The sequence below is a fragment of the Dendrobates tinctorius genome, unplaced genomic scaffold, assembly GCF_039654945.1.
Source record: "Dendrobates tinctorius isolate UK_male_01 unplaced genomic scaffold, ASM3965494v1 ptg000080l, whole genome shotgun sequence".
NCBI classification, from domain to species: domain Eukaryota; kingdom Metazoa; phylum Chordata; class Amphibia; order Anura; family Dendrobatidae; genus Dendrobates; species Dendrobates tinctorius.
Window position 1 is genome coordinate 129,992 of NW_027361748.1, and position 12,688 is coordinate 142,679.

General features: G+C 49.6%; 1 protein-coding gene across 2 annotated transcripts in view; it reads left to right on the forward strand.

The window, feature by feature from the left end:
* Positions 1–5,620: 5,620 nt before the first annotated feature.
* Positions 5,621–12,688, forward strand: part of CAMTA2 (calmodulin binding transcription activator 2) — a 109,266-nt gene continuing 102,198 nt past the window's right edge. Inside the window, exon 1 of one of the 2 annotated variants that reach the window (XM_073583679.1) lies at positions 5,621–5,904. The gene's annotated coding sequence lies outside the window, so the exon portion shown is untranslated. The remainder of the gene's footprint in view (positions 5,905–12,688) is intronic. The other variant, XM_073583680.1, reaches the window with a different exon arrangement.

The window sequence follows — 12,688 nt, forward strand, 5'->3', positions numbered from 1 at the left end:
ACCCGTTATACCCCATGATGAGGGAGAATAGACCCGTTATACCCCATGATGAGGGAGATTAGACCCGTTATACTCCATGATGAGGGAGATTAGACCCGTTATACCCCATGATGAGGGAGATTAGACCCGTTATACCCCATGATGAGGGAGATTAGACCCGTTATACTCCATGATGAGGGAGATTAGACCCGTTATACCCCATGATGAGGGAGATTAGACCCGTTATACCCCATGATGAGGGAGATTAGACCCGTTATACCCCATGATGAGGGAGATTAGACCCGTTATACTCCATGATGAGGGAGATTAGACCCGTTATACCCCATGATGAGGGAGAATAGACCCGTTATACCCCATGATGAGGGAGATTAGACCCGTTATACTCCATGATGAGGGAGAATAGACCCGTTATACCCCATGATGAGGGAGATTAGACCCGTTATACTCCATGATGAGGGAGATTAGACCCGTTATACCCCATGATGAGGGAGAATAGACCCGTTATACCCCATGATGAGGGAGATTAGACCCGTTATACCCCATGATGAGGGAGATTAGACCCGTTATACCCCATGATGAGGGAGAATAGACCCGTTATAGCCCATGATGAGGGAGATTAGACCCGTTATACTCCATGATGAGGGAGATTAGACCCGTTATACCCCATGATGAGGGAGATTAGACCCGTTATACCCCATGATGAGGGAGATTAGACCCGTTATACCCCATGATGAGGGAGATTAGACCCGTTATACTCCATGATGAGGGAGATTAGACCCGTTATACCCCATGATGAGGGAGAATAGACCCGTTATACCCCATGATGAGGGAGATTAGACCCGTTATACTCCATGATACTCCATAAAACCAGAATTGAACCAGAAGGGAACTGAAGGTAACTGGACACAGTCACTGTAAACAATGTTTCTGTTTGTTTTCACTTTCACCCCAATAATCCTTCACTTTCTGCTAATTCCCCTAATCCCTACTCCTAGTAAGGAACTGTTCATCTCTTCTTCAATCCTCCCCATCCACCTCACCTCCGCCTCAAAACTGTTCCTTAACATACAATCCTCTGTCTCCAAACACAGACAGCCCCCTCATGCCCTCTCCTGCTCCCACCTGCTAACACTTTCTCTGCTCCTTCTCACTGCTGGTGATATCTCTCCAAATCCTGGTCCTCCTCACCACATTCCCACAGTCATTTCTACCTCCCATCCACGCTCTATCACAACCTTCCGTAACCTCTCCAACCTTATACCCATTCACCCAGCCCCCGCTTCCCCAGTCCCACTAACAGGAGCTCTGTGGAACGCTCGCTCTGTCTGCAACAAGCTTTCCTACATCCATGATCTTTTTGTTACTACCAAACTCTCCTTCCTCGCCATCACCGAAACCTGGCTCACCCCTTCTGACACAGCCTCTCCTGCTGCACTTTCGTATGGCGGCTTCCACCTTTCTCACACCCCCCGCCCCAGCAGCAAACATGGTGGAGGAGTTGGTTTTCTCCTGTCAGATACCTGCTCCTTCACCCCAATCCCACTGCCACCCTCTGTTACCCTCCCTTCCTTTGAGGTGCACTCTGTGCGCATCTACTCCCCCTCCAACTGGCTGTCATCTACCGCCCCCCAGGGCCAGCCACCACCTTCTTTGACCACTTCACCACCTGGTTACTTCATTTCCTTTCCGCGGACATCCCTACTATCATCATGGGCGACTTCAACATCCCCATTGACACTTCCCTCTCAGCTGCCACTAAACTTCTATCTCTCACTTCCTCCTTCGGCCTCACTCAATGGTCTTCTACAGCCACCCACAAAGATGGCCACACACTGGACCTCATCTTCACCCGCCTCTGCTCCCTATCTAACCTCTCTAACTCACCTCTTCCTCTCTCTGACCACAACCTGCTCACATTCTCTTCCCTCTTCACTCCATGTCTACAATCCCCACCCCACAAACTTTCACACCCTCGCAGGAATCTTAAACACCTTGACCTACACTCATTCTCCGAATCCCTCCTCCCTCTTACAGATATAAGTTCCTTACACAATGCGGATGACGCTGCCGCTCTATATAACACCACAATAGCTGTAGCTTTGGAATCCGCTGCCCCACTTACACATACCAAAACTCGCAAAATCAACAGACAGCCCTGGCACACCAGCCTGACCAAAGAGCTGAGGCGAGCTTCCAGGGCTGCTGAGCGCAGATGGAAAAGATCCCACTCCAACGAGCATTTCATCGCATTCAAACAGTCCCTCACTACTTTCAAGACCACACTCGCCACAGCTAAACAAACCTACTTCTCATCTCTCATATCCTCCCTGTCTCACAACCCTAAACAGTTATTCAACACCTTCAATTCTCTCCTCCGCCCCCCAGCACCTCCTCCCTCCCCACTCATCTCAGCTGAAGACTTTGCCTCATTTTTCAAGCAGAAAATTGATAACATCAGGGACAGTTTTGGTCAACAACCCCCAGAGCCCTTCCTCCCGACTTCCCAGCCCTCCACCTTCAAAACCAACTTCTCCACCATTACAGAAGATCGACTCTCCACTCTACTCTCAAGATCACATCTCACCACCTGTGCACTCGACCCGATCCCATCCCACTTCATCCCAAACCTCACCACAGTCTTCATCCCAACCCTAACCCATCTCTTCAACCTATCACTAACAACTGGTGTTTTCCCCTCAAGCTTTAAACATGCCTCCATCACACCTATCCTCAAAAAGCCCTCTCTTGACCCATCCTCTGTATCTAGCTATCGCCCTATATCACTTCTCCCATACGCCTCCAAGCTACTGGAACAACACGTCTACCTTGAACTGTCCTCCCATCTCTCTTCTTGCTCCCTCTTCGACCGCTTACAATCTGGCTTCCGGTCACACCACTCCACTGAAACTGCCCTTACTAAGGTCACCAATGACCTCTTAACTGCCAAGAGCAAGCGACACTACTCTGTCCTCCTCCTCCTGGACCTGTCGGCTGCCTTTGACACAGTGGACCATTCCCTATTATTACAGACCCTCTCATCCCTCAGCATCACAGACTTGGCCCTCTCCTGGATCTCATCATACCTAACAGACCGGACATTCAGCGTCTCCCACTCACACACCACCTCCTCACCTCGCCCCCTATCTGTCGGAGTCCCACAAGGTTCAGTCCTAGGGCCCCTGCTGTTCTCTATTTACACCTTTGGCCTGGGACAGCTCATAGAATCTCATGGCTTTCAGTATCATCTTTATGCTGATGACACACAGATCTACATCTCTGGACCAGATATCACCTCCCTACTAACCAGAATCCCTCAATGTCTGTCCACTATTTCATCCTTCTTCTCCACTAGATATCTGAAACTCAACATGGACAAAACAGAATTCATCATCTTTCCCCCATCTCACGTGACCCCCCCTACGAACCTATCAATTACAGTAAATGACTGCCCACTCTCCCCAGTCCCACATGCTCGCTGCCTCGGAGTAATCCTTGATGCTGATCTCTCCTTCAAACCACATATCCAAACCCTTTCCACTTCCTGCCGACTTCAACTCAAAAATATTTCACGCATCCGTTCATTCCTTACCCAAGAATCTGCAAAAACCCTAGTCCATGCCCTCATCATCTCTCGCCTTGACTACTGCAACCTCATGCTCTGCGGCCTCCCCTCAAACACTCTCGCACCCCTCCAATCTATTCTAAACTCTGCTGCCCGACTAATCCACCTGTCCCCCCGCTATTCCCCAGCTTCTCCCCTCTGTCAATCCCTTCACTGGCTCCCAATTGCCCAGAGACTCCATTACAAAACCCTAACCATGACATACAAAGCCATCCACAACTTGTCTCCTCCATACATCTGTGACCTCGTCTCCCGGTACTTTCCTGCACGCAACCTCCGATCCTCACAAGATCTCCTTCTCTACTCCCCTTTTATCTCCTCTTCCCACAATCGCATACAAGATTTCTCTCGCGCATCACCCCTACTCTGGAACTCTCTACCACAACATATCAGACTCTCACCTACCATCGAAACCTTCAAAAAGAGCCTGAAGACCCACCTCTTCCGACAAGCCTATAACCTGCAGTAACCACCGATCGACCAAACCGCTGCACGACCAGCTCTACCCCCGCCTACTGTATTATCACCCATCCCTTGAAGATTGTGAGCCCTCGCGGGCAGGGTCCTCTCTCCTCCTGTACCAGTTATGACTTGTACTGTTTAAGATTATTGTACTTGTTTTTATGTATACCCCCCTCACATGTAAAGCGCCATGGAATAAATGGCGCTATAACAATAAATAATAATAATAATAATAATGATGAGGGAGAATAGACCCGTTATACCCCATGATGAGGGAGATTAGACCCGTTATACTCCATGATGAGGGAGATTAGACCCGTTATACCCCATGATGAGGGAGAATAGACCCGTTATACCCCATGATGAGGGAGATTAGACCCGTTATACCCCATGATGAGGGAGATTAGACCCGTTATACCCCATGATGAGGGAGAATAGACCCGTTATACCCCATGATGAGGGAGATTAGACCCGTTATACTCCATGATGAGGGAGATTAGACCCGTTATACTCTATGATGAGGGAGAATAGACCCGTTATACCCCATGATGAGGGAGAATAGACCCGTTATACCCCATGATGAGGGAGATTAGACCCGTTATACTCCATGATGAGGGAGATTAGACCCGTTATACCCCATGATGAGGGAGATTAGACCCGTTATACTCCATGATGAGGGAGATTAGACCCGTTATACCCCATGATGAGGGAGATTAGACCCGTTATACCCCATGATGAGGGAGATTAGACCCGTTATACCCCATGATGAGGGAGATTAGACCCGTTATACCCCATGATGAGGGAGAATAGACCCGTTATACCCCATGATGAGGGAGATTAGACCCGTTATACTCCATGATGAGGGAGATTAGACCCGTTATACCCCATGATGAGGGAGATTAGACCCGTTATACCCCATGATGAGGGAGATTAGACCCGTTATACCCCATGATGAGGGAGATTAGACCCGTTATACTCCATGATGAGGGAGATTAGACCCGTTATACCCCATGATGAGGGAGATTAGACCCGTTATACCCCATGATGAGGGAGATTAGACCCGTTATACCCCATGATGAGGGAGATTAGACCCGTTATACTCCATGATGAGGGAGATTAGACCCGTTATACCCCATGATGAGGGAGAATAGACCCGTTATACCCCATGATGAGGGAGATTAGACCCGTTATACCCCATGATGAGGGAGATTAGACCCGTTATACCCCATGATGAGGGAGATTAGACCCGTTATACTCCATGATGAGGGAGATTAGACCCGTTATACCCCATGATGAGGGAGAATAGACCCGTTATACCCCATGATGAGGGAGATTAGACCCGTTATACTCCATGATGAGGGAGATTAGACCCGTTATACCCCATGATGAGGGAGATTAGACCCGTTATACCCTATGATGAGGCTCATTTCACTTTTAAAACCAATTTTAAAAAGTGTAGCTATCATAGGCTACACCTCTCTTAATAAGGTCATGTGACAAGCCCTTCCACAGCTCCCCGTAATTCAGTGACGTCACTACACCGGACACATGTGCGGCACATAACTCGGAGTGAACGGTCACACGCCGAATTCCCGCTTACTACCGCCACTAAGCGGCTCAACCTGACACAAACACGGCTGTCCCGAGGCCGGAGCGGCAGCTGGTGACGTCACTCGGGTGTACTGCACGCCGCGCTCGGCCTCATCTGGAGCATTCAACGTCATGACATCGGGCCCCGCCCTGCTGGCGTGTGACGTAAGACGTTGTGATGAGGGAAGGGGGGCTCGATGATAAGATGGCGACTGGAGGGTCCCGGGGAGGTGAGTGAGGGTCCGAGGGTGGAGACCGAGCACCGAGGAGGGGTGTGCTGTGCGGTGTCCAGTGTGTGCTGCCACCCTGTATATATGTACCGTCACCACGGTGCCATGTGCGAGTGTACAGCCCTGTCACCCGTGTATCCCACCCTGTCACCCGTGTATCCCACCCTGTCACCCGTGTATCCCACCCTGTCACCCATATATACCACCCTGTCACCCGTGTATCCCACCCTGTCACCCGTGTATCCCACCCTGTCACCCGTGTATCCCACCCTGTCACCCGTGTATCCCACCCTGTCACCCGTATATCCCACCCTGTCACCCGTGTATCCCACCCTGTCACCCGTGTATCCCACCCTGTCACCCGTGTATCCCACGCTGTCACCCGTGTATCCCACCCTGTCACCCATATATACCACCCTGTCACCCGTGTATCCCACCCTGTCACCCGTGTATCCCACCCTGTCACCCGTGTATCCCACCCTGTCACCCGTGTATCCCACCCTGTCACCCGTGTATCCCACCCTGTCACCCTTGTATCCCACGCTGTCACCCGTGTATCCCACGCTGTCACCCGTATATCCCACGCTGTCACCCGTGTATCCCACCCTGTCACCCGTGTATCCCACCCTGTTGCCCGTGTATCCCACCCTGTCACCCGTGTATCCCACCCGTGTATCCCACGCTGTCGCCCGTGTATCCCACGCTGTCGCCCGTGTATCCCACGCTGTCGCCCGTGTATCCCACCCTGCCGCCTGCGTATATCCCGCGGTGTGGCCCGCGTATATCCCGCGGTGTGGCCCGCGTATATCCCGCGGTGTCGCCCGCGTATGCCGCCCGTGTGTACCACGCTGCCACCTGTGTATACCACGCTGCCACCTACACGCTGTCACCCGTGTGTCCCACGCTGTCACCCGTGTGTCCCACGCTGTCACCCGTGTGTCCCACGCTGTCACCCGTGTGTCCCACGCTGTCACCCGTGTGTCCCACGCTGTCACCCGTGTGTCCCACGCTGTCACCCGTGTGTCCCACGCTGTCACCCGTGTGTCCCACGCTGTCACCCGTGTACACCACCCAGCCATCACATGTGTCACCCGTATTTACCACCCTGTCGCCACCCGTATATCCCACGCTGCCAGCCGTATACACCACCCAGCCATCACGTGTCTCGCGTGTGTCACTCGCTGTCTCGCGTGTGTCCCTCGCTGTCTCGCGTGTGTCCCGCGCTGCCGCCCGTGTATCCCGCGTTGCCGCCCGTGTATCCCACCCTGCCGCCCGTGTATCCCGCGGTGTGGCCCGCGTATATCCCGCGGTGTGGCCCGCGTATATCCCGCGGTGTCGCCCGTGTATGCCACCCGTGTGTCCCACGCTGTCACCCGTGTGTCCCACGCTGTCACCCGTGTGTCCCACGCTGTCACCCGTGTGTCCCACGCTGTCACCCGTGTGTCCCACGCTGTCACCCGTGTGTCCCACGCTGTCACCCGTGTGTCCCACGCTGTCACCCGTGTGTCCCACGCTGTCACCCGTGTACACCACCCAGCCATCACATGTGTCACCCGTATTTACCACCCTGTCGCCACCCGTATATCCCACGCTGCCAGCCGTATACACCACCCAGCCATCACGTGTCTCGCGTGTGTCCCGCGCTGTCTCGCGTGTGTCCCGCGCTGTCTCGCGTGTGTCCCGCGCTGTCTCGCGTGTATCCCGCCCTGCCGCCCGTGTATCCCGCGGTGTCGCCCGCGTATATCCCGCGGTGAGGTGTGGCCCGCGTATATCCCGCGGTGTGGCCCGCGTATATCCCGCGGTGTCGCCCGTGTATGCCGCCCGTGTGTCCCACGCTGTCACCCGTGTGTCCCACGCTGTCACCCGTGTGTCCCACGCTGTCACCCGTGTGTCCCACGCTGTCACCCGTGTACACCACCCAGCCATCACATGTGTCACCCGTATTTACCACCCTGTCGCCACCCGTATATCCCAAGCTGCCAGCCGTATACACCACCCAGCCATCACGTGTGTCCCGCGTGTGTCTCGCGTGTGTCCCGCGTGTGTCCCGCGTGTGTCTCGCGTGTGTCCCGCGCTGTCACGCGTGTGTCCCGCGCTGTCACCCGTGTACACCACCCAGCCATCACATGTGTCACCCGTATTTACCACCCTGTCGCCACCCGTATATCCCAAGCTGCCAGCCGTATACACCACCCAGCCATCACGTGTGTCTCGCGTGTGTCACGCGTGTGTCCCGCGCTGTCACGCGTGTGTCCCGCGCTGTCACGCGTGTGTCCCGCGCTGTCACGCGTGTGTCCCGCGCTGTCACGCGTGTGTCCCGCGCTGTCACGCGTGTGTCCCGCGCTGTCACCCGTGTGTCCCGCGCGTCCCGCGCTGTCACCCGCGCGTCCCACGCTGTCACCCGCGCGTCCCACGCTGTCACCCGTGTGTCCCACCCAGCCATCACATGTGTCACCCGTATTTACCACCCTGTCACCCGTGTATCCCACGCTCTCACCCCTATATCCCACGCTGCTTGTAGACCTCAAATAATGGTAAGAAAACAAGTCCATAATCATTGAGAAACAACAATACTAATGTTTTACCTCAAGAAGAGTTCAGAGTTCAGATATTCTGTGGAATCCCCATGATTGTTAACCCCAGCTTTCCTGCGTCTTGGCTGCTTTCCTCCCGTCTCTCACACGGCTTTTGGGTGACCTTATGCCGCTCCTGGGACACACATGTCAGCAGTTCTTCTTTGTGTGATGGCTTGTGACTCTCCATCTTCCTCTTGATTACATTCCAGGGGTTTTCATAGAATCATAGAATCGTAGAGTTGGAAGGGACCTCCTGGGCCATCTGGTCCAACCCCCTGCTCAAAGCAGGATTCGCTAAATCATCCCAGTCAGATGTCTGTCCAGCCTCTGTTTGAAGACTTCCATTGAAGGAGAACTCACCACTTCTCGTGGCAGCCTGTTCCACTCATTGATCACTCTAACTGTCAAAAAGTTTTTTCTAATATCTAATCTGTGTCTCCTCCCATTCAGTTTCATCCCATTGCTTCTAGTCTTTCCTTGTGCAAATGAGAATAAAGTTGATCCTTCTACAATGTGACAGCCCTTTAGATATTTGTAGACAGCTATTAAGTCTCCTCTCAGTCTTCTCTTTTGCAAACTAAACATGCCCAAATCCTGCAACCTTTCCTCATAAGACAGGGTTTGCAGACCGGTCACCATTCTGGTCGCTCTTTTCTGAACTTGCTCCAGTTTGTTGATGTCTTTTTTAAAATGTGGTGCCCAAAACTGGACACAATATTCCAGATGAGGTCTGACCAAAGAGGAGTAGAGGGAAATAATGACTTCACGTGATCTAGACTGTATGCTTCTGTTAATACATCCTAGAATTGCATTTGCCTTTTTTGCTGCTGCATCACACTGTTGACTCATATTCAGTCTGTGATCTATTAGTATACCCAAGTCTTTTTCACATGTGCTGTCACTTAGCCCTATTCCTCCCATTCTATATATGCTTTTTTCATTTTTATTGCCCAGATGTAGTACTTTGCATTTCTCCCTGTTAAAAACCATTCTGTTAGTTGCTGCCCACTTCTCCAGTTTATTTAAATCTTTTTGAATCCTCTCTCTCTCTTCTCTAGTATTAGCTATCCCTCCTAGCTTTGTGTCATCAGCAAATTTAATCAGTTTACCCTCAATTCCTTCATCTAAATCGTTGATAAAGATGTTGAACAATACAGGGCCCAGGACAGAGCCCTGTGGTACCCCACTTGAGACATTCTTCCAACTGGATGTGCAGCCATTTACGACCTCTCTTTGGGTCCGATCACTAAGCCAGTTATGAATCCACCTAACAGTTGCCTTGTCCATTCCATACTTAATCATTTTTTCAATAAGGATTGTATGAGAGACTTTGTCAAATGCTTTGCTGAAGTCAAGATATACTATATCTACAGCCTTTCCTTGATCCACCCAATCAGTGATACCGTCATAGAAGGAAATTAAGTTAGTCTGACATGACTTATTAGTTACAAACCCATGCTGACTCTGTTTAATCACTTCATTCTTATCCAGGTATTGACATACATGTTGTTTAATAATTTGTTCAAAGATCTTTCCTGGTATAGAAGTCAGACTCACCGGACTATAGTTGCCTGGGTTCACCTTCTTCCCCTTTTTGAAGATAGGAACAACATTTGCTCTTCTCCAGTCTTCTGGCACTTCTCCTGTTCTCCAAGAATTTTCAAAGATTATAGAGAGGGGTTCAAAAATTTCTTCTGCTATCTCCTTCAGTACTCTGGGGTGTAATTCATCTGGACCTGGAGACTTGAATTCATTTAGGCTAGCTAAGTGTTTCCTCACTATCTTTCTGTTTATAGATATCCTGGATTCTTCTATTCCCTTAATAGGACAGTGAATAACAGTTGATGTTACATTTCCTTTCTGAGAGAAAACAGATGCAAAATAGGAATTTAAAAGTTCAGCCTTCTCAACATCCTGTCTTACCATTTCATCATTTTCATCCTGTAAAAATCCTATAGCATCTTTGACTTTTCTTTTACTTTTGACATATCCCCAAAATCCTTTATTATTGCTTTTGACATCTCTTGCAAGCCTCAATTCATTTTCAGCTTTAGCTAATCTGATTTGTGCCCTGCAGGTTTTGCAGACAGCATTATATTCTTCTTTAGATATGCCTCCCTCTTTCCATTTTATAAACATTTTTTTCTTCCTTTTTAGCATGTGCTTAAGTTCTGTGTTCATCCATCCTGGTTTCCTTAAATGCTTCCTATTCTTCCCTCTTTTCGGAATTGTTAACAACTGTGCTTTGAGAATTTCATTTTTCAAGATTTCCCATCCTTCCTGGACATTTTTGTCTTTAAGGATATCCAGCCATTGGATCCCTCCAATTCTCTTTCTGAATCCCTTAAAATCTGCCTTTCTGAAATCTAACCTTGACGTCTGAGTCTTCACAGGTCTTCCGCCTCTAGTTATCCAAAATTCTAAAATAGCATGGTCGCTACCTCCTAGGGTCCCAGCCACTTTTACCTCCTCAACCATTTCCTCCCTGTTTATAAGGATTAGATCCAAGGTAGCAGTTCCCCTTGTTTTCTCCCTTACCTTTTGGAAGATAAAGTTGTCAGCAAGAGAGGATAAGAATTTCCTTGACCTGTTAGTTTTGCCTGAGAGAGATTCCCAACAAATGTCTGGATAGTTGAAATCTCCCATGACAACTATGTCATATTTTTTGGAGAACTTGGCCATTTGATGCATAAAGAGTTCATCCATAGCTTCAGCTTGCCCAGGCGGCCTGTAGTAAATGCCTACAATGGTGTCCTTTCCACTGTTCTGTCCTTGTATTCTTACCCAAACAGTTTCCACAGAACTCCCAGTCTCTGAAGCTTCAATCTCTGTGCAGATATACGTGTTTCTAACATACAATGCGACACCTCCTCCTCGTTTATCAAGTCTGTTTCTTGCAAATAAGTTGTATCCTTCTAGTCTTGTATTCCAATCATGTGTATTGTCCCACCAAGTTTCAGTGATTCCAATGACATCATATTTCTTTTCCTGTGTTAGTAGTTCCAATTCTCCTTGTTTGTTGCCCATGCTTTGTGCATTAGTATAGAAACATTTTAGTTTGTGATTGGTTTCTCTTTCTCCAATATTTTTATTAATTAGATTCTTTCGTCTTTGTTCTTCCTTTCCACTTCTAATAGCAGAGTTCTCAATAGCATTTGTCAGGTGTATGGCTTTTTCTGGTCTTTTGCTTCCCTTCCCATGTTGTTCTAGTTTTAAAGCTCTCCTTACAAGTGTAGCAAGGCGACTTCCAAATACATGCTTACCAGTCTTCGTAAGGTGCACCCCATCTCTAGCAAGTAGTCCATCGTATAAGTAGTTCACTCCGTGATCCAGAAATCCAAATCGTTGCTGACGGCACCATCGACGTAGCCAGTTGTTCACCTGCAGAATCTTATTCCACCTCCTTGTTCCATGGCCATCCACTGGGAGGATGGAAGAGAAGACCACCTGCGCTCCCAGTTCTTTCACTTTCTTGCCTAAGTCTTCAAAGTCTCTGCAGATGGTTTCCAGGTCGTTTCTTGCGGTGTCATTTGTCCCCACATGTAGTAGCAGGAATGGGTAGTCATCTGTAGGTCTGAAGAGTCCTGATATCCTGTTAGACACATCTTTAATTTTTGCACCTGGAAGACAACACATTTCTCTTGAAGTTATATCCGGTCTGCAGATAGCGGCCTCAGTTCCTCTCAACAGGGAATCCCCCATGACCACCACTCTCCGTTTCTTCTTCACAACATTTTTCTTTCTCCATCCAGGAGGACTCTGAAGGCGTACAAGGTTGCTGTTTGTTGGCAAAGTCTTATCCTGATGTATTTCTTCATCGTTTTCCTGCGTGAGAGCCTGGTACTGGTTTCTGAGCAGTATGGGTGCTGACTGCCTCCTGATCCTCCTGCTTCTCTGGGTCACATGTCTCCATTCCTCTGTTTCTTCAGGTGCACTTCGAATTTCTTCTCTTTCTGTAACATGAAGAGATAATTCTGCTCTGTCCAAGAACTCTTCACCTTCCTTAATGATCTTCAACGTAGCTAACCTCTCTTCGAGATTTTGCAACTTTTCCTCCAACAGGGACACAAGCTTGCATTTGTGGCATGTGAAGTTTGGCTTTTCCACTGGTAAGTCTGTGAACATGTAGCAAGAAATGCAGCTCACCAAATGGCTCCTGGCCTCTTCCATCTTGAGATTTCTTAAAAACGATGAAAGATGAGCCCAAA